Source organism: Rhincodon typus, chromosome 38, assembly GCF_021869965.1.
Source record: "Rhincodon typus isolate 14 chromosome 38, sRhiTyp1.1, whole genome shotgun sequence".
Lineage (NCBI taxonomy): Eukaryota > Metazoa > Chordata > Chondrichthyes > Orectolobiformes > Rhincodontidae > Rhincodon > Rhincodon typus.
The window spans coordinates 12,381,770-12,405,870 of record NC_063369.1 but is presented as its reverse complement, the minus strand read 5'-3'; the positions used below and the strand labels follow the sequence as shown (position 1 = coordinate 12,405,870).

Here is a 24,101-nt window from a genome sequence, read left to right as displayed (position 1 = left end):
TCAGCCTTCCTGCTCCTCTGATGCTGCTTGGCCTGCTGTGTTCATCCAGCTCTACACCTTGTTATCTCAGATTCTCTAGCATCTGCAGTTCCTACTATCTCTGAAGCAATCTTGTAAATCTCCTTCTCTACAGCAGCTATGTCCTCCCAGTAATGTGATGGCCAGAACTATACACAAACCCCAGCTGTGGCCTAATCAGTGTCTTATAGCTGGAACCTAACCAGTATCAGCATTATATCCCTGCTCTTGAAGGAAAGCCTCCCCATACCTTCTTTACCACTTTATCTACCCATCCTGCCACCTTCAGGGACCCGGGGACATGCACTCGAGGTCTCTCACTTCCTTTACCTCTCTCAGTGACATCTATTATCTATTCCCTTGCTTTGTTTGCCCTCCCCAATGCATAATCTCCCACTTCTCTGAATGGAATTCATTTGCCATGATCCTCTCAATTCAACGAAACCACCGATACAATCCTGCAGGTGACAGCAATTCTCTTCACTATCAAATGCCCTGCCAATTTTTGTGCCATCTGCAAATTTCCCAATCATGTTTTCCACATTTAAGTCTAAATGATTAACATATACCACAAGCAGCATGAGACCTAACACTGAGCCCTGTGGAACACCTCTGAAATCCATTCACAAAAAACATCCATTCACCATAACGTTTTGTTTCCTATCACTGAGCCAATTTTGGATCCAATTCACCGTAATTCCCTGCTGAATTTTTCCAGTAATTGCTGTTTTAATTTGAGACATCCTGAACCCTGTCACCAGGTAGGCAGCATAGCCTTCAGGACTCTCAATCCTGACCACAGATTTTTTATCGGATGAGGGCATTGCTGGCTCGGCCAAAATTTATTGCCCTCCCTAATTGCCCAGAGGACAGTTCAGAGTCAACCACATTGCTGTGGGTCTGGAATTGCATTTAGGCCAGACCAGGTAAGGATGGTAGTTTCCTTGCCTAAAGGACATTAGGGAACCAGATGGGTTTTTCCTGACAATTGGCAATGGATTTGTGGTCATCATTAGACTCTTAATTCCAGATTTTTATTGAATTCAAATTCCACCATATGCAGTGGTTGGATTTGAACCAAAGTCCCCAGAACATTACCTGGGTCTCCGGATTAACAGTCCAGCAATAATACCACTAGGCCATCACCTCCCCTCCAGAACAGGGTCTATTCCCTTGACTGTAATATCCTCGATTCCAACTATTTTCCTCTTTCTACCCCCTTTCTCTCCACCCAGTCACAATCATCCAATGCTGGAATCGAACCTGGATCTCTGGTGCCGTGAGGCAGCAGTGCTAACCAGTTGACACTTAACTGCCCTCTGAAATGGGCCTAGCAAGCCACTTAGTTCAAGGATAATTAGGGATGTACAATAAATGCTGAGCCTAGCCAGTGATACCTACTTCCCCTGAAAGAACAAAGAAAATGTAGTGTTCCAATTAGAATCTGACCAAAACTTGGTTTGCCAAATCTTCTTAGATTCATACTTCCATCCTCTACCACAGTCCTATGATCAGTTTGCTTGTCCTCCATATAGCCCCCAATCTCATCCATACAGAGCAAGAATCTCAAACCTGTTAGACAAACTCAGGGGCTGAGGCTTCTTCAGCTCTATGTCCTGGATACTTCTACCTGCCTCACTCGTGGTCATACTTTCTGTCCCTGACCACTGAATGGATCTAAGTTAGTTAATTTCAAGGATGTGACTGCCTCCTGAAACACAGCGTGCAGGTAACTCTTCAGATGTGTCACAGTGTTCCAAGCTCAGACTCTAGCTCATGAATTGAGCCAGAGTTCCTCATGTAATCAAAGCTTGCTACAGATGTGGTCGCTATGAACCACAATGGAGTCCACCAACATAAACATCATGCTGTTACAACATATTGCCAGGCCCAGCATCTCTATTTTAATTGCTTAGTTCTTAATTTGATTTTTAAAATTTCCATATTAATCTTTCAGTTTGTAACTTGTCAATGTTTCCCTTATTTATCTTCAATCTGAAAGTAAGCGATGCAAAGGCTCCTGATCGTGGGCTTCAATTTATCCTATTTTAAAAAACCTACAAACTTCTTGCTGTTTTTGGCTCATAACAATCACCTCTTCCTCTCTGCACCAATTTCCACGCTGCCTCCAAACTCCCTGGACTATATAATTTCAGGCTGTGTCTCACTCTGGATGTGATCTTTCCTTCCTGATTTTGCAAATCTTATTGATCAAAGGGCAGAAATTCCTCCACAGGTGAGCAATTTCTTCTGATTCCCTTATCCCTCATCTATGGCTTTCCACTGAATTGTCAAGTTCCAAACCTTGTGTGTCTGATATTAAGTAAACTCAACACAAAACAAAAATCGGAATCTGAATCAGAACAGGTGATCTTATTAAAACATGGAGGATCCGGAGGAGAATTGATAAGAATAGCTGCTGAAAGGATGTTTCCCCTTGTGGGAGATACTAAAACAAGGGGACACATGAAACTGGAGGTCTCCCATTTAAGATGAAGAGAAAGTCTTTCTTTTGGGATCGTGAATAAGTGGAATTCTCTTGTTCAAGGGACAGTGAATTGGATATGCTTAAGGTTGAGATAGATAGATAATGACTGACAGAAGCGTAAGTGGGTATCGAGGGCAAGGCAAGGAAGTAGAATGTAGGCCACAGTCAGGTCAACCATGACCTTATCGAATGGCACAGTTGGTGCAGAGGCTGAATGGCCAACTCCTCCTTATTCATATTTTTATATCTGAATTCAGCAAGAGATGCCAATCATCAAAGAGAAACTTTGACAATGAAAGCAGAACCAGCTGCTCCTTGGGGTTTGGCAGTTGATGTGGATTTTACAAATTTACTGAGTGGCTGTGTGTCACTATTGGACAATTCTATTTTAATCTGCATGCAATAACATGAGTGAGCACATCACTCACAGAAACATCTGCTTGGAACATTCTTGAAATTAATAAAAAGCTCTGTGATGTGGGAATTTGTGCATCTGTACTTGCAGTTCATAAGGAGTCATTGTGGTCTGACATTCGCTTTCGATGAGTTAAAATGTGAAGCACATCTTTAGGAAGACAAACCTTTTTCAAATTCTCTCTGCCCACACAATTGGAAAAATCGAAAGGAATGCTCCAGTGTTGCATCATCTTGGGTGCCAGCTCAATGCAGGCTCCGGACTCTGGGTTTAAGTCCCACTCATACAAGCATACAATTAGGAGCAGAAGTCGGCCATTCAGCCTCTCAAGCCTGTTCTGACATTTGATAAAATCATGGCTAATCTGATTATGGCATCAACTCCAATTTCCTTCCCACCCTGACAGCCTTTGACATTGTTGTTTATCAAGAATCTATCTACCTCTGCCTTATTCAGTCCTGCTGCCTCTGGGAAGAGAGTTCCAAAATCTCTCAATCCTTGGAGAGAAACAAATTCTCCTGTCTTAATCTCTGTCTTAAATGGGTGACTCCCTCCAAGCCACTCAGTATCCTGACTTGGAAATTTATTGCCATTCCTTCATTGTTGCTGGGTGAAAATCCTGGAATCGCCTTCCTAATGGCATTGCAGGTCTAGCCACAGCAAATGGACTGTGGCGACTCAAGAGGGCAGTTCACTGCTACATTCTCCAGGACAATTAGGGACGGGCAGTAAATGTTGCTGTGGTCAGTGACGCCGTGTGCACATAAAGAGAAAGCCAGTTTACGCAGAGCAAGATCCCACATGGCAACAAACTGGCTCAAAATGCAATCCATTTCTTCATTGAGGTGACAGTAAATGAGCAGTTATCTCCTTCAGCAGAAGCTCAAACTTTATTTCAATTCAGGCCGTCTATAAATAATTCATACCCACCTTGTGTTCCCTGTGCTCTTAAGTGCATATATTGGCAAGAATCATTGGTGAACTGGTTCCCTTGCTTGTACTGTTTTGTACTGATAAAACATACAACAAAAGATCCTCTGTTTGTTATGTGCTATTTGTGAGACATTGCTTAATGTTGTTCTTGGCACAAATTTAATATCCTCCTAATGCTCCGGACACCTCAGTATGGCATGAATGCCACTCTGTGGTGAGGTCTGTCAGACCAGGCTCTCTGGTCAGGATTATTAACCAGATGATGGCAGCAACTTACAGCCATTAGATGGGCACCACCTTGCAGCTTGGTGCCAGGGTAAAGATGACCAATCCCAGTGGCTAAAGGCAGGTCTGAGGGCAGAGGCGAGGAATGGAATCAACGAAGGGGTGGGCAACATCGTAGGGAAGTGAGATTGGTAGAGCACGATCTTAAGGGAATTGTGATCATTGGGGGAGCATGGCTGTAGTAGGAGTTGAGTAGAAAATTGTTTTACTGTGGTGCAGTGGTGACTATCATGTGGAGCTATTTGACTAGGGATGACTAGGGTGATTGTACTGCAGAATGACTGTGATTAGGGGTGTGACTGTAGGGGTATGAGACTGTGTTGGGGTTGACTGGGAGTGTATCATTAAGAGAGGAGAGTGGGATCATAATGAAAATACATCTTCGGGTACTGAAATCACTAGTGGAGTGTAATCATACAGGAATTATGATCACGTTGAGAGTGAAACTAATGGAGGTGTAACTGTACTTAAGGGTGATTGTATTGTGGGTGTGGCTGTTGAATTTGTGTGACTGTAGGGATGACTATGGGAGGTTTCTTTTCAAGGTGTGTGACTATAAGCAGGTAGGTGACTGTAGGGCAGTGACTGTAGTGGAGTACGACTGCAGTGGTGGTTATGGAGTGGTTTGTAGGAGAAAGTGTTGTAGGGGAATGTGATTGAGGGGGAGAATGTTCGAAGGGGAATTGTAATTGTTGGGGTTGTGGCATTGTGAGTACAGTGACTTTAGTGGGCTATGTTTGTAGGGGTTGTGACTGTAGGGGAATGTTTCTGATTGTATGGTGGTGTGACTGGGAGTGGTTATATGTGAGATGACTGTAGGGGATGTGTGGCTGGTAATATGATTTGGACTGAAGGGGTGATTTTGTGAATGATGACTGTAGGGATGTGTATGATGTTAGGGTGGGTGTAACGATTGGAGTGACAGCATAGGGGCTGACTGCAGTGTGGATGTGACTATAGATGTGATTGTATGGAGGATATCTGTAGGGGATGTTGTAACTGTACAGTGGCTGTGTGGGGTGACTATGTGGAGTTGTAATTGTAGGTTGGCTGCAACTTAGATGACTTGGGGGGGGCATGTTGTAACAGTAGTATGGACATGACTGTAGAGGGCATTGTGACTATAGGGAACTCAACAATGATGGAAGGTGGGAGTATGAGTTCATTTGTCACAGGGAATCAGGCAACAGAGGGGAAACCTTTAATAGAATAGTTATTTTGAACTGTTATTAGTTCCCTCTCAATGCATTGGGCAATTTTGAGTTTATTGGGGTACTCTTTGATAGGCTGGCTGAGGGCTAATTGCCTATTTGCCTTCATCTTTATTGACCCTGTCAGTGCCTCTAGCCTGGAAGGGGCAGATTCACCCAGGGCTCCTGTTACAATTGCCATGTTTGTCTTGTGTTTACTGCTAGGCAACAGTTTCCAGAGTAAACCTGTGTCCCTGAAGAAGTGAAACCTCTTGCTTAACCAAGTAACAATTGTGGTTAATTCTTCTGTTTCCTCCCACCTTTCGAAGACTGAAGAATTATGGAGATTCTATGTGAAAGTCGCCTGCAGAGTCATCTGTTTTGATTTGTGTATATTTGGGACATGCAGTCAATTCGAACTTCTCATCAAATTTTCTGCAGCAGGTCTTGCTATTCAGGTTCCTAGAGTCAATTGTGCCCTCAGCTGAGGGACCGGTAGAGGTGAAGAGATCGAGGGTTGCTGCATTGACTGAATTGCTGCAGCAGCCGAAAGCTCTAGGCCCATGATGGCCATTTTGTGCCTAGGGCCTCTGGTTCTTTCGGGGATCCAGACCACCAAGTATTAGGGCAAGGCACAGGGGCAAGGGGAGCCAATTTTGAACGGGACATAAACAAGCTGTGGGCTATTAATTATCTGGCCTGACAGCCCCATTGATGACTGACTGACCACAGTTTTCGGGACTCAAAGGTTTTCAAAACATTAGTTTAGAGCAAGGAGGATGTTAAATGGAGAAGTAACTCAACAGTTGGTAAAAAGGTTTCATGGCTAAGGTGACCAAATGTCGGTTTTGCTGGCTCAGTCCCAATTTTTCTTCACATGTCCCAGTTTTTGCTTTTTTAACTAAGCTGGAGGAGGGAGGGGGATGCCAAAAATATGTGTGTTTATTTCATTCCTGTAAACACCCATCATATGGCCTTGCGTTGTGCCCTACGGGACAGCATGGTGGCGCAGTGGTTAGCATTCTACCCTCAGGTGACTATCTGTGTGGAATTTGTACATTCTCCCTGTGTCTGTGTGGGTTTCTGCTGGGTGCTCTGGTTTCCTGCCCCAGTCCAAAGGTGTGCAGGTTAGGTGGATTGGCCATGGGAAATACAAGTTTAGAGGGATAGGGGAGTGGGGTGAATCTGGGTAGGATGCTCTTCAATGTGTCAGTGTAGACTCAATGGGCCGAATGGCCTGCTTTCACACAGGGATTCTAGTCTATTCCAGGCCTGCATCCCTACCCCCACAGGCCCCCTGAGGTCTCCTGGGAAGTTGCCACTACCTTTTTTTCCCTTTTGGTGCCAATGGTTCCATTGTTGATGATGCCTTTCAAAGGATTAGTGGAACTGAGTCTCATTTGTATCTGTCTGGATATTTCATGGGTCATGTCATAATTTGACCACCCACCTTCAACTGGTCCTGCCACAGAGTCTGCCAGTTGGTCATCTACAGGATCAGTCACCCCTGAGGAACCCCTCCCAGGGCTGTTAAATTGGCCCCACGACAGATTTCAAAAAGCCTTACTTATTTTTCATAGCCCCTGTCACTGCCCAAAGTACTTTGCAGATGATGAGGTCAATTTCTTTGTTTTTTCCTTTTTGGAAGTGCAGTCATTATTACTGTTGAAATAGCAGAGGTCCACCTGTGCACAGCAAGATCCCAAAATCAAGCAAACTTACAGCTGAGGTGAGGGGGGCCCTTATGATGGCTGCAATGCAGGGAACACCTCCCCAGAATTCCTCCTCAGAGATGGTCTTGGTGCAGTGCGTCTGCTGAAAGATGGCTTCCCCTGTCAGGGTCAAAAATGACACAACACCAGGTTACAGTCCAACAGCTTTATTTGAAAACACTCACTTTTGGAGTGTTGTTCCTTCATCAGGTCCTGAGAGAGGCATGAAGACACAGAATTTATAAGTAAAAGATCAAAGCATCATATAACTGATGCAAATGCATTTAATAAACCTAAAATGACTGGCTGACTCACTCCTGCTAAATATTGAATCAGCTAGAAAGGAGAAGCTGGTTGTGTGTGTGCGTGTGTGAGGGAGGGTTGGGAAGGGGTGCACGTGAGGTTGGAGGGCGTGTGCACGAGAGCGGGAAGGAAGTGCGAGAGTTTGAGGGGTGCGCAAGAGTGTGAGGGGTGTGCACAGGCGTGAGAGGGAGGGGTGCGCGGGAAAGGGAGGGGAGCGCGTGCGCGACAGGAAGCCTGAGGTGCGTGTGCGCGAGAGGGAGGGGTGCGTGTGCATGTGAGGCGTGTGCGAGAGAGAAAGAGAGAGGGGGGTTGGGCGTGCACGAGAGAGAAAGAGTGGTGTCTGTTTGTGGGTGTGTGTGTGTGAGAGAGAGTGGGGTGCGTGGTGTGCATGTGTGGGTGTGTGTGGGAGAGAGTGGGGTGCGTGGTGTGCATGTGAGAGTGTGGGAGGCGAGCGGGGGGCGCGCGTGTGAGTGTGGGAGAGTGGGGGCGAGCGTGTGCGTGCATGAGATGCAGGGCTGGATGTGTGTTTGTGTGTGTGAAAGGGAGGGGTGTGTGTGTGTGTCAGTGAGAAGGGTGTATGTCTGTGGGAGGGAGGTGCCTGTGTGTGTTTGTCTTGGCTTGGCATGTGCGCGGATCCTGCCTGGACATGTACCTTAGGCGCCAGGTGAGACCAGAGTGGTGGCAGTTCCAGTAACAATGACAGTATCTGTGGCGGCTGCTTCAAGAACAGGAAGCTGTCTCTCGGAGAGCAAGATACGGGGAGGACCTTGTTGAATTTTTAACTTATTCCTTTATTTTCGTTGTTTAAACCATGGAAGACTTTAATGTAAACTATAATCTATTTATTTATTTTTCTATTATCCAATGAAGGAATGCTTCACTTTTTAATTCTCATTTCTCTTACTACTTTGTACCTGAGCTTTTTTTTGTACCTAGATCCTTTGGTACCTAAGATGGCAACGCGTGTGGTGAAATTATTCACTTTTCACTGTACTCCTGTACTTGAGTACACATGATAATATAATGTGAAAAAAAAATGACCCCAAAGTTGTGCGGTCATTTTACCTCAGTTCAACAGGTGGAAACAGAAAAACTGAGCCAAATGTTCACACATCCAGTGACCAGACAGTGTTGGATATGGAAATGGCTCACCAGGGCAGGAGGATGCTGCCCTGTGCATTGATTTACAGATATGCATAAACAAAACAGTGAGAAAAGACCCACAAGCCTGTCCAGTCCTGCATAGTAGTGATGCTCACTGCATCCTGATACAGGCACACTTCATCCACCATTAATATACTTGGAGAGACAAACAATCCCGCTACTATCCAGTTCTAGTGTGACGCCAATAAATTCCAAGAGCAGTATAAAGTTGAGGCTCAATATATTTAATGTTGGTAATATCAGCAAATAGTTGATCAATACTGTATGAAGCCTTTACAATATATCTCAACAATCCTGTACCTTCCCTTGGTACAGCATTGTAGAAGAAGGGAATTCTGTATCAAACTCTATGCTGGGGGTGTTTGATGGAGCAATATAGAGGAAGCTTTGCTTTCAGTTCATTTTCAGTTTTAAAAAGTGGAGGAAGCTTTACTTTGTATCTAATCCTGTTCTGTACCTGCCGTGAGAGTGTTTGGTGGGAACAGTGTAGTGAGAGCTTTACTCTGTGTCTACCCCATATTGTCCCTGTCCTGGGGGTGTTTAGGGACAGTGTTGACGGAGTTTTGCTTTCAATTTAAAAGAGTAACAGACCTTTACTTTCAGTCAAAAAGAGAGAGCTTTTCTCTATATCTAATCCTGTGCTATTGAGGGAGTCCAGCAAAGGTTCACCAGACTGATTCCTGGGAAGGCAGGGCTGACATATGAAGAAAGACTGGATCGACTGGGCTTGTACTCACTGGAATTTAGAAGAGAGGGGGGTTCTCATAGAAACATATAAAATCCTGTTGGGACAGGATGGGCTAGATGCAGGAAAAATGTTTCTGATGTCCGACAAGTCCAGAACTATGAGTCATAGTTTAAGAATTAGGAGTAAGTCATTCAGGACTGAGAGAGAGTTGTGAACCTGTCGAACTCTCTGCCACAGAAAGCTGTTGGAGCCAGTTCATTAGATATGTTCATGAGGGAGCTGGACATGGCCCTTGCAGCTAAAGGGGTTGAGAGGTATGGACAGAAAGCAGGAATGGGATACTGAGATTACATGATCAGCCATGATCATATTGAATGGTGGTGCAGGCTCAAAGGGCCAAATGGCCTACTCCTGCTCCTATTTTTATGTTCTATATTTTTTCTATGTCCCTATCATGACAGTATTTGTTGGAGACTGTGTGGAGGGAACTTCACTTTCTGTGTAAAAGAGTAGTGGGAGCTTTTCTCTGTATGTAATCCTGTGTTATACCTGTCCTGAGAATGTCTGGTGCCATTGTGTATGGAGCTTTATTTATTCTGTTTCTAATGCCATGCTGTATAAATCCTGCAAGTGTTTGATGGGGACAGTGTATATTCTTGCTATATCAGCCCACAATTTTTTTTTCCATTCTGCACTGATCATCTCTTTCTTTGGGACCAACTATCATATAACTCTCCTTTTAATAACATGTCAGTGTCCTGTGGGATTCTGTGCATTGAATAGCTTTTGAAACTAAGGTGTTTTAGCTGCTGGCGTGAATACCAGACAAACTACATGTTTGTACTCCTAGTTAAATAGTTATTTGACAAGTTATGTCAATTCACAATCTCTGATAAGGCAAGATGTATGTCCCTCCTTAGGCAAAACAACCGACTATGCAATCTCTGGGATCATACACTGCTTCAAAACAGCCAGCCTATATTTAACGAAGGCAATCCCATGTGTAGTACAGTAAAGTACCAGAGGCATTAAAGTCAAATCCCCAGAGCCACTTACTGTGTGGAGAAGGAAATAGTTTGTCAAAAATTTCACACTTTATTACAAATTCACAATCTCGGAATTATGAAACAACATATGCAACACTTTCTGTACGTGCCCTGTCTCTATCACTGCCTCCTGTTTTATCTATGCATGTCATTACTACACTGCCTTCCAGCCCATCATGTCTGTACCAGTTCTCCAAGCAGTACAATTCATGTGTTTCTCCCACGCCACCCATGACCCCAAGCAACCCTTCACATTTTCCTGGTTGCAGATGGTATTTCAATGTGAACCCCACTTTGGAATGTAATAAAGAGGTTCACTGGAGATGACTCCAAATGGCACCAGCATGGTCTGGGACAGAGGGGTACATCAAGGTCCCATAACTGGTGCCCCAAAAAAGGGTTTGCACTGGGACCTGTGGTTTCTTTACCTGACCTTTAGCATCACAACAAACAAGCACCAACAGTGTTTATCACCTTTAGATAATAACATACTGGGCATTGGAGGTAGTGAGGCCTTCCAGATCCCAGGAGATCTTCTTTGTGCAGACTTTGAAAAGATAGGAAGCTGGACAACTTTTGTTATTTGCTCACTGGCTGGGGCCAGCATTTATTACCCGTCCCTAGTTGCTGTTGAGAAGGTGGTAGTGAGTTGCGTCCTTGAACCGCTGTAGTCCATGTGTTGGAGGTAGACCCACAATACTCTTAGGAAAGGAATTCCAGGATTTTGACCCTGCAACAGTGAAGGAATGACAATATATTTCCAAGTCAGGGTGATGAGTGGCTTGGAGGGGAACTTGCAGCTGGTGGTGTTCCCATATACTTGTTGCTCTTGTCCTTCTCGATGCAAGTGGTCATACGTTTGGAAAATGTTGTCTGAAGAGCCTTGGTGAATTTCTGCAGTGCTCCTAGTAGCAGCATTAGTGGTAAATGGAGCGGAGGCTTGTGGATGTGGTGCCAATCAATGGGTAATTTGTCCTGGATGGTGTCAAGTTTTTTGAATATTGTTTGAGCTGCACCCATCCAGGCAAGTGGGGAGTGTTCCATCATATTCCTGACTTGTACCTTGTAGGTGGACAGGGTTTGGAGAGTCAGGGAGTGAGTTACAGCAGGATTCCTAGCCTCAGACCTGTTTTGTGGCCACTCTATTTATATTGGAATTAGCTTTATCATCATATGTACTGAAATGAGTACAGTTATAAATCACCACTTAACAGCACCATCTTAGGTACAAAGGTACCTAGATATAGCTCTTCAGTTACAAGATCTTAGAAAATAGAGAAATTAAGAAGTCCAGCATTACAGAAGTATGCTGGCACCTAGCCTCCAGTCCGCACCAGGCCTTAGCTCCAGACCACGCTGGGCTTCACCTGGAGGTTCATGAGGCTGGGAGATCGCTCTAGAACCGTGTCAAGACTGGGAGACGATGCTGAGGCCACACCAGCCGACTGCTATGCCAAGCCGGGAGGTCACTACATCAGACGGAGAGGACCCATTGCTGTTTCTGTGCTGAGACCGGGAGTTGATCAGAGGCTGGGAGAGAAGTAAAAGAAGAAAACACAGAGATAAAAAAGAACGGTCAGAGCTGCAGCTATAGCAACCTATTCCGCCACTAACTTGGACCGGAAGTGACTATTTATATAGTTAGGCAAGTTCAGTTTCTGATCAGTGCCAACCCCAGGATGTTGCTAGTAAGATTCAGTTATGGTAATGCCATTGAATGTCCAGAGAGAATTCTCTTTTTTTGGTTGTTACCTGCCACTTGTTTAGTACCTGTCCTCTTGCCAGCCTAAACCTGGATATTTTCTAGGTCTTGCTGCATTTGAACACAGTCTAGTCCAGTATCTGAGGAGTCTCAAATGATGCAAAACATTGTCAGCAAACATCTTACGATGGAGAAGGTCATTGAAGCATCTGAACAAGGTTGGGCCTAGGATACTACAATGAGGAACTCCTGTGGAGATGCCCTGGAGCTGTGATGACTGACCTCCAGCATCCAGAACCATCTTCACTTGTGCCAGATATGACTTCAAGCAGGGGAGAGTTTTCTCCCAATTCCCTCTGATTCTGTTTTTATTAGGGCTCCATGTTGCTACACTCAGTCAAAGATGTCAAGGGCAATCAATCACACTCATCTCTGGAATTCAGCCCTTTTGTCCATATTTGAACTAAGGCTGTAATAAGGTCAGGAGCTGAGTGGCCTTGGCAGAACCCAAACCGGGCTATAGGTTATTGCTAGCAGGTGCTGTTGTGTCACCTTCCATTACTTTTTACAAATGATCAAGAGTAGACTGGGTGGCACAGTGGCTCATTTGGTTAGCACTGCTGCCTCACAGTGCCAGGTACCCAGGTTCAATTCCACCCTTGGGTGACTATCTGTGTGGAGTTTGCACATTCTCCCTGTGTCTACATAGATTTCCTCCAGGCGCTCTCGTTTCCTCCCACAGACCACAGATGTTCCGGGTAGGTGGATTGGCCACGCTAAATGCCCATAGTGTCCTGGGATGTTTAGGTGAGGTGGGTTAGACGTAGGAAATGCAGGGGAATGGGTCAGGGTGGGATATTCTTCGGAGGAGCAGTGTGGACTTGTTGGGCCGAATGGCCTGTTTCCACACTATGGGGATTCTATAATTGGCTGATTTGGATTTGTCCTGCTTTTTATGTACAGGACATACCGGGCCAGTTTTCCAAATTGTTGGGTAGATGCCAGTGTTGTAACTGCACTGGAACAGCTTGGCTAGGGGGACAGTAAGGTCTGGAGAACAAGTCTTCAGTACTATTGCAGGAATGTTGTCAGGGGCCATAAACTCTGCAGTATCTAGTCTCTCCAACCATTTATTGATAACCCAAAGGAGTGAATTGAATGTGTGAACAATGTACAGGTAAATAAAACAAGACAACCTAATCAGGAAATGTTTCTCTCCATTGATCTCTCTTTATTCTTTTGTTTCCACTAACAGGAGAATCAACAACCTCAGGGCTCTGAAGTAGAGTCGTTGGACTTGAAACTTTTTTAATAACCAGAGGATACATGCTTTAGACAATTGGCAGGAAAGGACATGAAGTGAATGTTTTTTTAATGCAGCAGATTATAAACTGGAACACAGTGCCAGAAACAGCATTAGAAGCAGACTTAATGGGGATTTTTGAAGGGAACTGGATAAATACTTGAAAGTATTTGGGGAAGGAAGTGCCAAAACCTGCAAGGCGACTGACCAGGTGCTGAATTTAAAAGGGCTAGTTTTTAAATTATGTTCGAAACATTGTTTTTTAGAACTGTTCGTTTTTTTTCTTTTTTGGCTGAGGCAGATACGATGGGCTGAATGGCCGTTTTACTGTACCAAAAATTTTCCATGTTTCTGAAGTGCAGGAGAGGGGGACTGAGTGGATTCTTTTTTCTAAGAGTTGGTACAGGCACAGGAATGGACCAAATAACCTCTGACTGTAAAATTCTTTGATTCTGTCTGGATCCCGAAAATATTGAAACCTGTGGGCTCTGTCTCTCTGATGTGAATGTGGGGTGTGGGCTGTGCACTACTTCTGTTATTGCTCTGTGCTATCAGTCTTCCTTCTGCATTTGAAGAATGAGTTCAAGTCCCACTGTAGCTATTGTTTCAGTGCCATACTTACAAAGCACTATGCTATTGGAAATGTCGTTGTCACAGAATCACAGAAGTCTTACAGCACAACAGGGGGCTATTTGGCCCATCTTGTCTGTAAAGGCACTTCGAAATGAGAATCATAACTTAGTACCAAACTCTTGCTTCACCTCACCGATACTTTTGCACGCTACTTTTCTGAAAATAATCATTCAATATCCTTTTTGAATGCCTCAATTGAATCTGTCTCCACCACATTTCCAGACAATGCTGAGTGAAAACATTTTTTTTCTCACATCACTCTTGCTTCTTTTGCAAATCACCTTTAAATTTATGCTGTCTCTCATTCATTCTTGTTCCTTTTACAAGCGGAAACAGTTTTACTCTATGTACTCTGACAAGTGCAATTTTGAAAACCTCTGTCAGATCTCCTCCCAGCTGCCTTCTCGCCAAGGAGAACACTCCCAACTTCTTCAATATATCATCACTTTCCTCATTCCTAGAATTATTCTTGTAAATTGCTTCTGCACTCTCTCCAAAGTATTTGTATCTTAGCTATAATGTGGCACCCATAACTGTATACAACTCCAATTGATGTCTAACAAGTGTCTTGTAAAAGTTAGACATTGTACTTCATGTCCCTAATAATAAAGCCATCTCTGGGCAAGACATTTATAGGCAGCAAGTTAGCACGGTGTCCCTCAGCCACGTGGGTGACCTGAAATCTCTGATCCTGCTTCAATAGTGATCTCCAATTGTTGTTTTTGGGGTCACATAGCTTGAAATATGCTAGAGTCACTAGTATCTATTACCTGGAGTATTAGTCACTATTACCTAGAGTCACTACAAAGCAATTTGAATTCACACAATATGACTGCTCAACTGTCTCAAAGGAAAAGCTTATTAGAGACCCTGCCTAATAATAATTGTTAGTGAAATGCTGCTTTAAAAAGGGGAAGAATGTAGGTAATAATTACTGACTTACTCAAATCATTCTCACTCTTTGGGCATATTTTAACTGTTCCAGTTTGAAACTAGTCATGACATGAAACGGGTGTGGTGTAGATTTGTTTCCAAGCCCAGTGATGATGTAGTGCTTCAGTTATACCAGCTGCAGATGAATTTGTTTATTCCACATACATGCCAACACCAGAACAAAGGGAGTTGTCCTTTAACCAAAGGCTGATTAATTCAGAGAAACAGAGAATTTGAAAGAACAAAGCAGCAAGCTAGGAGAGAAAAGTGAAGAGAGGGAGAATAAATAGTTGATTGGGTATAGTCTGTCAGTGGTATTTATTTGGGATATTGTAACACCAGATAAATTACTGCTGCTACTTGCAGCTACTGCAGCTCGGGGACTGGCTGTCAGGGTATACCAGGCTTATCTGTCCTGTCCACATATCTTCTGTAAGTCATCTGCAACTGCTGTGACATTTGTCATCTAACTACACTCAGCTCCAAACACCTTCTGCTGCCCTCCACTTTGCCTCGAAAAGAGATCTTTCCAGCTCTGATCACACAGTCAAAATGCTCACACATCATTTTTTGGATGTCACTTTTTAGAGCCGCTTTGCTCTCTTGCAATTTCAAGCATCTTTATTTGCCTCATGGGATAGAGGTGAGGGGGAATTCCTTTGCTCAGAAGTGAGTGAATCTGTGGTAGTCTTAACCACAGAAAGCTGCTGTGGCTGGATTGTTGACTATCCAAGGCTGAGAGAGATCAATTTTTAATCAGTAAAGAAATCAGGGGTTATAGGGAAATGATAGGAAAGTGGAGTTGAGAATTATCAGATCAGTCATGATCTCATTAAAAGGTGAGGCTGGCTCAATGGGCTGAATGGCCTACTTCTGCTCCCATGTCTTAAGGTCTACATATGGAAAGTTTAACAAAAGCCTCAGCTTCCACATTTCAAAGATCTTCCATAGATCTTAAAATATTGTAAACTAAGAAACTAAAGAACTGCGGATGCTGGAAATCAGAAACAAAATCAGAGAAACTCAGCAGGTCTGGCAGCCTGCGTGGAGAGAGAAACCAAGTTAACTGAGTTCAGGTCCAGTAATCCTTCGCTTCTGCATCACATCTGCCAACTTCTGTTATCGTTTGTCCTTAAGCTGACCAATACTCTTCAAAAAATGTTGAGAGAATGTAGTTCAGAACGTGTTCGAAGAGTGAACCACGTTTTACTGGTTCTATCAACAATAACACAAACCTCTCCCACTCCTAGTCACTGATCCAAATTCATGTCCAGATAACCTGTGTGCTTTGAGCATATGGGTAGTGTAATTCTGGGAAAATGGGATCAAACGACAATCTTCACGTATCAGGATCTGTTCTGACATTGCGTGCCATAACAGGTTTCTTATATATTCTGTTGGATGCAACTATTGTTGACAAGGTCAGTATGTATTTCCCATCCCTCATTGCTCTTGAGAAGTTAGTTGTCAGCCATCTTTGTGAATAGTCCTTGAGGTGTTTGGACACTCAGTGTTGTTCAGGATTCTAGGATTTTGACTCAGTGATACTGAAGGAATGACGATATATTTCCAAGTCAGGATGGTGAGTTCCTTGGAGGGGAACTTGGAGCTGGTAGTGTCTCTATGTGACAGCTACCCTTGACGTTCTAGGTGATAGTCCATCTCTTTGTTTCTATGAGATCGCTTCTCATTCTTCTAACTCCAGAGAATACAGATCAAATCTCCTCAATCTCTCCTCACAGAGCAATCCCACCATCCCAGGAATCAGTCTGTAGAACCTCGACAGCCCTCCCTCTGTGGAAAGTATATCTTTCCTTGGGCAGAACTCCCCTTAATGGTCCAAGTGTGGTCTCACCAGAGTCCTGTGTAATTAAAGCAAGATTTCTTTGCTCCTCTATTCAATTTATGATGTGTTAAAGGCTAAATGCTGTTTGCTTGAATTGCTTGCTGCCTTGGCATTATAGCTTTCAATGATTTATGAGCAAGGACACCCAGGTCCCTTTAGACATCAACACTTCCCAATCTCTCTCCATTCAAGAAGTACTCTGCACCTTATTTGCTCCTATCAAAGAGGATGATCTCAGGCATTATATTCTCTCTGCTCTTGCCCACTCAGCTTGCCCACATACCCTTGAAGCCTGTTTGCATCCTCCCACAACACACATCCTCACCAGGTTTTGTATCAAGTGTAAATGTGAAAATATTACAATTGGCCCTTCAATCCAAGTCACTGGTACATGTTGTGAACTGCTGGGGCCACAGCAGTGAACGTTGCAGTACCCCTCTGCTCACAGATTGTCAATACAATCATATAACTTGCTAAATAAGACTGGTATTTATGAAATTCATATGCCTCACTCTAAAACTGTATGTTCTCCCTGCCTGACCCTCCCACTTATGACTAGGATTGTGCCTTTGTGATTTCCATATGGAAATTGACAGAATGGTCTTGTAAGGTCCTCAAAATATTGGTAAAAATCCACAAGGTACAAGAAAATTAGAGAAAGAACTCCCATGCTGAATATAGGATTATCACGGATAATTCAACCCTTTGTCCTCCTCCCCTCCCCATCCACTTCCATTCTATCTGACTTGTCAGTCTTTCCACCTTCCTCTCTCTGTTCACATCCCTCTCCTGGACCATGAGCCTTACCCCATTGCCATGCACACACACCCCTTACCATCCTCTCCATCTGTCCTTCCCCCTTCGCCTGTTTGCTCTTTCTCCCCCTCCTGTAGCCACTCCTGTCAACTTGTCTGCGTGCAGATGTCAGTTCTGAATGAAGTCTCTTGCCCCTGGCTGACAGCAGTGCTGGAATAAGAGATCTGCTAAATAATTTCACCCTGGAATTGTGTTGATCACACAGCGTTTGTAACAGTGCTAATCATTGATATGTGCATCAACTCTCATAGGGTGAGGGCTTTAGCTCCGCTCTAAGCCTCTCACCTTTGATCTGCTGATGATGTGGACTTGGGCTGGGTCAGTCTGCTGTTGCGTCTGGAATGTGGATTAATCCCTTGCGGTGAAGCAGCCAATGTATACACAGGTACAGCACATTCTTCCTGCTCTTCCCAAGGGTGGAGTGACAGTGTGCAGAACAACCTTCTCCTTGTTCATCTCCTTCAACAAGCTGACTCTTGTCGAGTTTGCAGCTCCTCAATACATCACTCAAACCATCAGGCTGAGTGGTGAAAGTAATATGGGTACATGAAGCATAGCTGACCTCGAACCCTGTTCTCACTGGATATTTGTGCAAGAAAACACACATACTCACACATAGACTACTCACACTAACAGAAACACACACACTCGCATGCTTACTTAGAAACATGCTCACAAACATGTATGCTCACTTTCACATGTACTCACTTTCACGCACTCTCCCTCGCACTGTAACACTTGATGGCTCTCACACTGTCCTGTGCACTTCCTCCCTCTCTCTGCACTCTCTCTTGCATGCGCGTGTTCTCGCATTCTCTCTCTCTCGCAGTCTTTCTTGCACACTGTCATTCCCGTTTTCACTCCTGCTGTCTCTCCCTCGCGCCCCCTCCTCCTCATGCGCCATCCCCTTCCTGCGCACGTGCCCACCTCCACGCATGCCACTCCTCCTGCATGCGCTAGTCCCTCTCTCTTCACTCTAGGTCTTTTGCGGGCCCGCGCTTTTGCACTTTCTCTCTCTTGCAGTCTTTCTCGCATACTCTCGTTCTCATGCTGTCCTATTTTCACTCACACTTTCTTTCCCTCACGCATTGTCTCCCTCGTGTGCCCTCCAACTCCTGTGCGCATGTCCACTCCCGCGCATGCCATTCCTGCGCACGCGCCTTCCCTCCCTTGCAATGTGCTCTCCTCCATGTGTGCGCTTGCGTTCTTTCCTTCTTGAGTGTGCTCTCTCCCTCTCTCTTGCATGTGCACACTCTTTATCTCGTGCCCACTCTTGCGTTCTCCCTCTCCTCACACACTCACTCTCGTGCTCTCCCTCTCTTTTGTGCTGTCCCCCTCTCTCTTGCCTGTGCTCTCTCATGCGCGCTGTCCCTCCCTCTTGCTGTCCCTCCCTCTCTCACACGCTTTCTGTCTCGTGCGCTCTCCTTCTCTATCATGCTGCCCCCCATCTTGCCTGTGCTCTCCTCCTCTCGTGCATGCTTTCTCGCACGCGCTGTCCCTCCCTCTTTCATGTGCACCCTCCCTGTCTTGTGTGCACTCTCCCCCTCTCATGCGTGCTGTCCCTCCCTCTTGCGCGCATTGCCTCTCATGCATGCTCTCCCTCTCCCGTGCGTGCTCTCCTTCTCTCTCGTGCATGCTCTCCCTCTTTCTCGTACGCGCTTTCCCTCTCTCGTGCACACACTCTCTGTCTCTCTCTCACTCTTACCAAATCTAAGTAGACCAGCATACGTGTAAATGAATGTAGGCAACAGCGGATCAGAGGCTGGGATTTCTGTGGTAAGGTTTAACATCTGGTTCCATTAAAGCCTTTCCACTTTCTACAAGGCAGAAGTCAGGAGTGTGACATTTACAGCTTTCAAACTTATGACTTCTAGAAGGATGAGGACAGTGTGCCTGTCCAACACAATGCTGACTCTGAAGGCTATCATTGTTCCTTCAATGTCACTGCTTCAAAACCCTGAAGCTCCATTTCTAACAGCAATGTGGGTATCCTGACACCTCAAAGATAGCAATGGCTTGAAGAAAGCAACTCAGCATCACTTTTTAAGAGCTGCACAATAAATGGTGTCCACATCTTGTGCCTAAATCAAAAAGAAATGAGTTATCAACCCGTAACTCATCCAATGATATAATTTACACACGCACATGTCATCTCTGTGAGGAAAGGTGTGAAATATATATAAAAATTTTTCTTAAGACTTTGGATTTCAAACTCATGACATACGGGTTTTGATCTATTTTGTGATTAGGTCAGTTTCTCCAGAACCATAACTTTAAACCATTATGTACCTCCTGGAGCATTAATGGATGTTTGTTTATATTGTGAGTGTTTATTACAGGAGAAGGAAAAGCTTTGAAAGGTATGAGCCTCCTTTTGTTTTTGAATGTTCAAGAATTGACTTTAGCTTAGATTTAGTAAATAAGGAAGTTGTAGTAGGAGTAGTAAAACAAACTGTTAGTAAGAACTGCAGATGCTGGAGTCAGAGATAAGTGTGGAGCTGGAGGAACACAGCAGGCCAGGCAGCATCAGAGGAGACAGACAGATCAAGGAAGCAGGAATTTGAGGGAGATAGGTAGGAGAGAAGACATACAGGTCAAGGAGGTGGCGATGAGCCCTCCCACTCCCTGGACGATATGTCCATCCTGGGCCTCCTCCAGTGTCACAATGACAGCACCCGGAAACTGGAGGAGCAGCACCTCATATTCCGCCTTGGGAGCCTACAACCCAATGGTCTCAATGTGGACTTTACTAGCCTCAAAATCTCCCCACCCCTGGCCTCATCCCATGACCAATCCTCCTTTTCATCCCCGCCTCCTTGACCTGTCTGTCTTCTCTCCCACCTGTCCGCTCATCCCACCTCACTGACCAATCCCACCGCTGCCTACCTGCACTCACCTATCATCACCCCACCTACCTTCCCCAGCCCCATCCCTCCTCTTTCTATTTATTTCAGAGCTCCCTCCCCCCCATTTCTGAAGAAGGGTCCCAACCCGAAATGTCAGCTTTCCTGCTCCTCTGATGCTGCCTGGCCTGCTGTGTTCATCCACCTCCATGCTGTGTTATTCATAGAGGGGGAATTGATTTTATCTTGAGAAATGACCCAGCAGGTTCAAAAATATTGGCTTCACTGAGGATAATGGAATAATTAGTGAGAGACAAAAGATGATCCCTCATGCCAGATTTTATTCTGAGAACTGACTGCCATGGGAAAAAAAGGCTTATAAAACAGTTCATGGAAAGAACAATCACCTGATCAGAAATGTTTAGCTTGTTCAACTTCCAGAAGAGGGGTGCTTGATGAGAAGTCTGGAGGTTGCTAGAAACATGCACCATGCACTCACACACACATCAATCACTCACACAAACACACCACTCACTCACTTACTCACACACCACTCTGACTCTCACACCACTCACTCACATACACATCACTCACATTTATACACACACACCATTCACTTAAATCACTTACTTGCACGCACGCATGCATGTACACACCATTTGGGCGCACGCATGCACACACCACTCTCGCGAAGACACATACACATTCACATTTTCTCTCTCACACCACTCACTCATTCATACACACAACACTCTCTCTCACACACATACCATCACTCACTTACGCAAAAACATGCATGAGTGGACACACCACTCACTTGCACATACGCATGCACACACCACTCACTTGCGCATATGCACGCACATACTGCTCATTCTCAAAGACACACACACACACACACTACTCACTCTCTCACTCAGACATGGACACTGCTCACTCGTTTACACACATACATGAATGTGCACACATACCACACACTGGCGCACACACCACTTTCTCACAGAAACACATACACAACACTCCACTGACATGCATACATGCACACCACATGCACACACCACATTCTCACAAAAACACACACACCAGTTACACATGCTCAGCACTCCTGCGTACTTACTCTCACACCACACACACACAATATTGACTTACGCACGCACACCACTCACATGCGTATGAGAGCATACACACCACTCACTTTCCCAGACATGAGACACCACTTGCTTTCACAGACACACATAATTTATTCACAAACATGCACACACACCATTCACTTACACGTGTGTGTGCACAGAACACTCACTTACACACGCTCACACACACACTATACCACTCACTCTGTCACACACATGTAAACCACTCACTCTCAAACACACACCACTCGCTCGCAATCCCACAGACACACAGATATACACACCACTCACTTGCAAACACACCATTCGCTCGTCAACACACACTCCCACATCACTCACTCACAAACAGACACACACATACCACTCACTCTGTCGCAAACACACACACATACACAACACACACGTTAACACTCACCGCTCACTCTCTCACACAATCACGCACACTTACTCACAAATAACTCACACAGACACCAATCACTCGCAAACACACGCCTCACTCGCAAACGCACGCATGCATGCCACATAAGTGCGTGCACTGTCACAGGCACACACACACAACACTCTCTCTCACAGACACACATCACTCACTTGCAAACATACACGCATGCACCTTTCACTCTCGCAAACACATATATGCCACTCATTTGCAAACACGTGCGCATACCACTCACACACACATGTACATTGCTCACTCTCACTCACACAAACACGTACATTGCTCACTCTCACTCACACAAAAACGTACACTGCTCACTCACTCACACACACGTACACTGCACACTCTCTCACCACACACATGCACACCACTCACTCTCTCACTCACATACATATACACCGCTCACTGTCCTCACTCTCACATGTACACTGCTCATTCTCTCACACATGCACACTGCTCAAACCCACATACGTATGCTGCTCACTCACGCACACATGCACACCGCTCACACACACACATTAGCTGCTCACTCACGCACACATGCACACACACGTGTGCTGCTCACTCTCTCACTCATGCACACTTGCACACCACACACACACACGTACGCTGCTCTCACTCTCACTCACACACACATGCACACCACTCACTCTCTCACTCACATACACGTACGCTGCTCATTCTCTCACTCACACACATACACCGCTCACTTGAAAACGCGCCTGCACGCCACTCGCTTGCAGATGCACCCATGCACCGCTCATTCCCTCTCTCGTGCTCACGCACCCTCCTTTCCCCTCTCATGCCCACGTGCCCTCCCTCCCTCTCTCTTACCCTGTCCCTCTCTGCACACCGTCCCACCCCTTTCTCACCCTCTCCCCCTCGCTCTCTCCCTCTCCGCGCTCTCCCACTCGCCCTCTCCTCCTCTGCGCTCTCCCTCTCCCCCGCTCCCTCTCTATTGTGCATGCTTTCCCTCTTGTGCGCAGTGTCACTCTCTTGCATACACACCACTCGCAAACACCCATCATTCACTCGCCAACGCACTCACACACCACTCACTCGCCAACACGCACGCACACACACACCACTCACTCGCCAACTTGCACACACACACCACCCACTCGCCAACTCGCACACACACCACTCACTTGCCAACACGCACACGCACAACACTCGCTCGCCAACACTTGCTCGCAAATAAAAATGCTCACTACTCACTTGTGCATACTCACAGACACTCACCACTCACTCGCAAACATGCTCACATACCACTCACTCTTTCTCAAACACACACGCACAACACTCACTCAAACACACAGGCACACCACTCACACGCATACTTACAGACACACATATCCACAGCGCTCACTCTCACAGATACACACCGCTCACTGGCAAACACACATATACCTCACACTCATCAATACACACTCACACACCACACCCTGGCAAACATGCTCACATACCACTCACTCATCAACACACACACACACACACACACACACACACACAACATTCACTCGCAAACAGACATGCTCACACCACTCACTCTGTCAGAAACACACACACATACACAACACTCACGCTCACAGACACTCACCACTCCCTCTCACACACACACACTAACTCGCAAACACATGCACACCACTCACTTGCGCGGACTCAGACACACACAGACACTCACCACTTACTCTCACAGATATACAACACTCACTTTCTCATAGACACACACCAATCGTTCTCTCGGACACACACCACTCACTTGTCAACACACACTCACACACAATTCATTCATCAACACACACTCATACATCACTCACTCGCAAACAGATAGGCACACACTGCTCACTGTCTCAAACATACATGCCACTCATTCTCAAACACACATTCACACTACTCCCTTGCTTGCAATCTCACAGACACACCAGTATACACAACACTCACTCTCGCAAACACTCTCACACACCACTCACTCTCTTTCAAACACATACGCACCCACCACTCACTCGCAAAAACACGCATGCACACTACTCACTTGCAAACACGTGTGCATGCCACTCACTTGCATTCACTCTCACAAATAGACACACATCACTCATTCGCCAACACACACACCACTCAGTCTCACACACTCACAGCACTCAGTCTCTCACAGACACACACCACTCTCTCTCTCAAGCACACACGCACACACCACTCTCTCTCTCAAGCACACAC

The 24,101-nt window shown here is 45.4% G+C and overlaps 1 long non-coding RNA gene across 1 annotated transcript in view; it reads right to left on the bottom strand.

Moving 5' to 3' along the window:
* Positions 1-24,101, bottom strand: part of LOC125487261 — a 40,048-nt gene that overhangs the window by 7,127 nt on the left and 8,820 nt on the right. Inside the window, exon 2 of the long non-coding RNA XR_007265750.1 lies at positions 7,052-7,161. This is a non-coding gene — a long non-coding RNA (uncharacterized LOC125487261). The remainder of the gene's footprint in view (positions 1-7,051; positions 7,162-24,101) is intronic.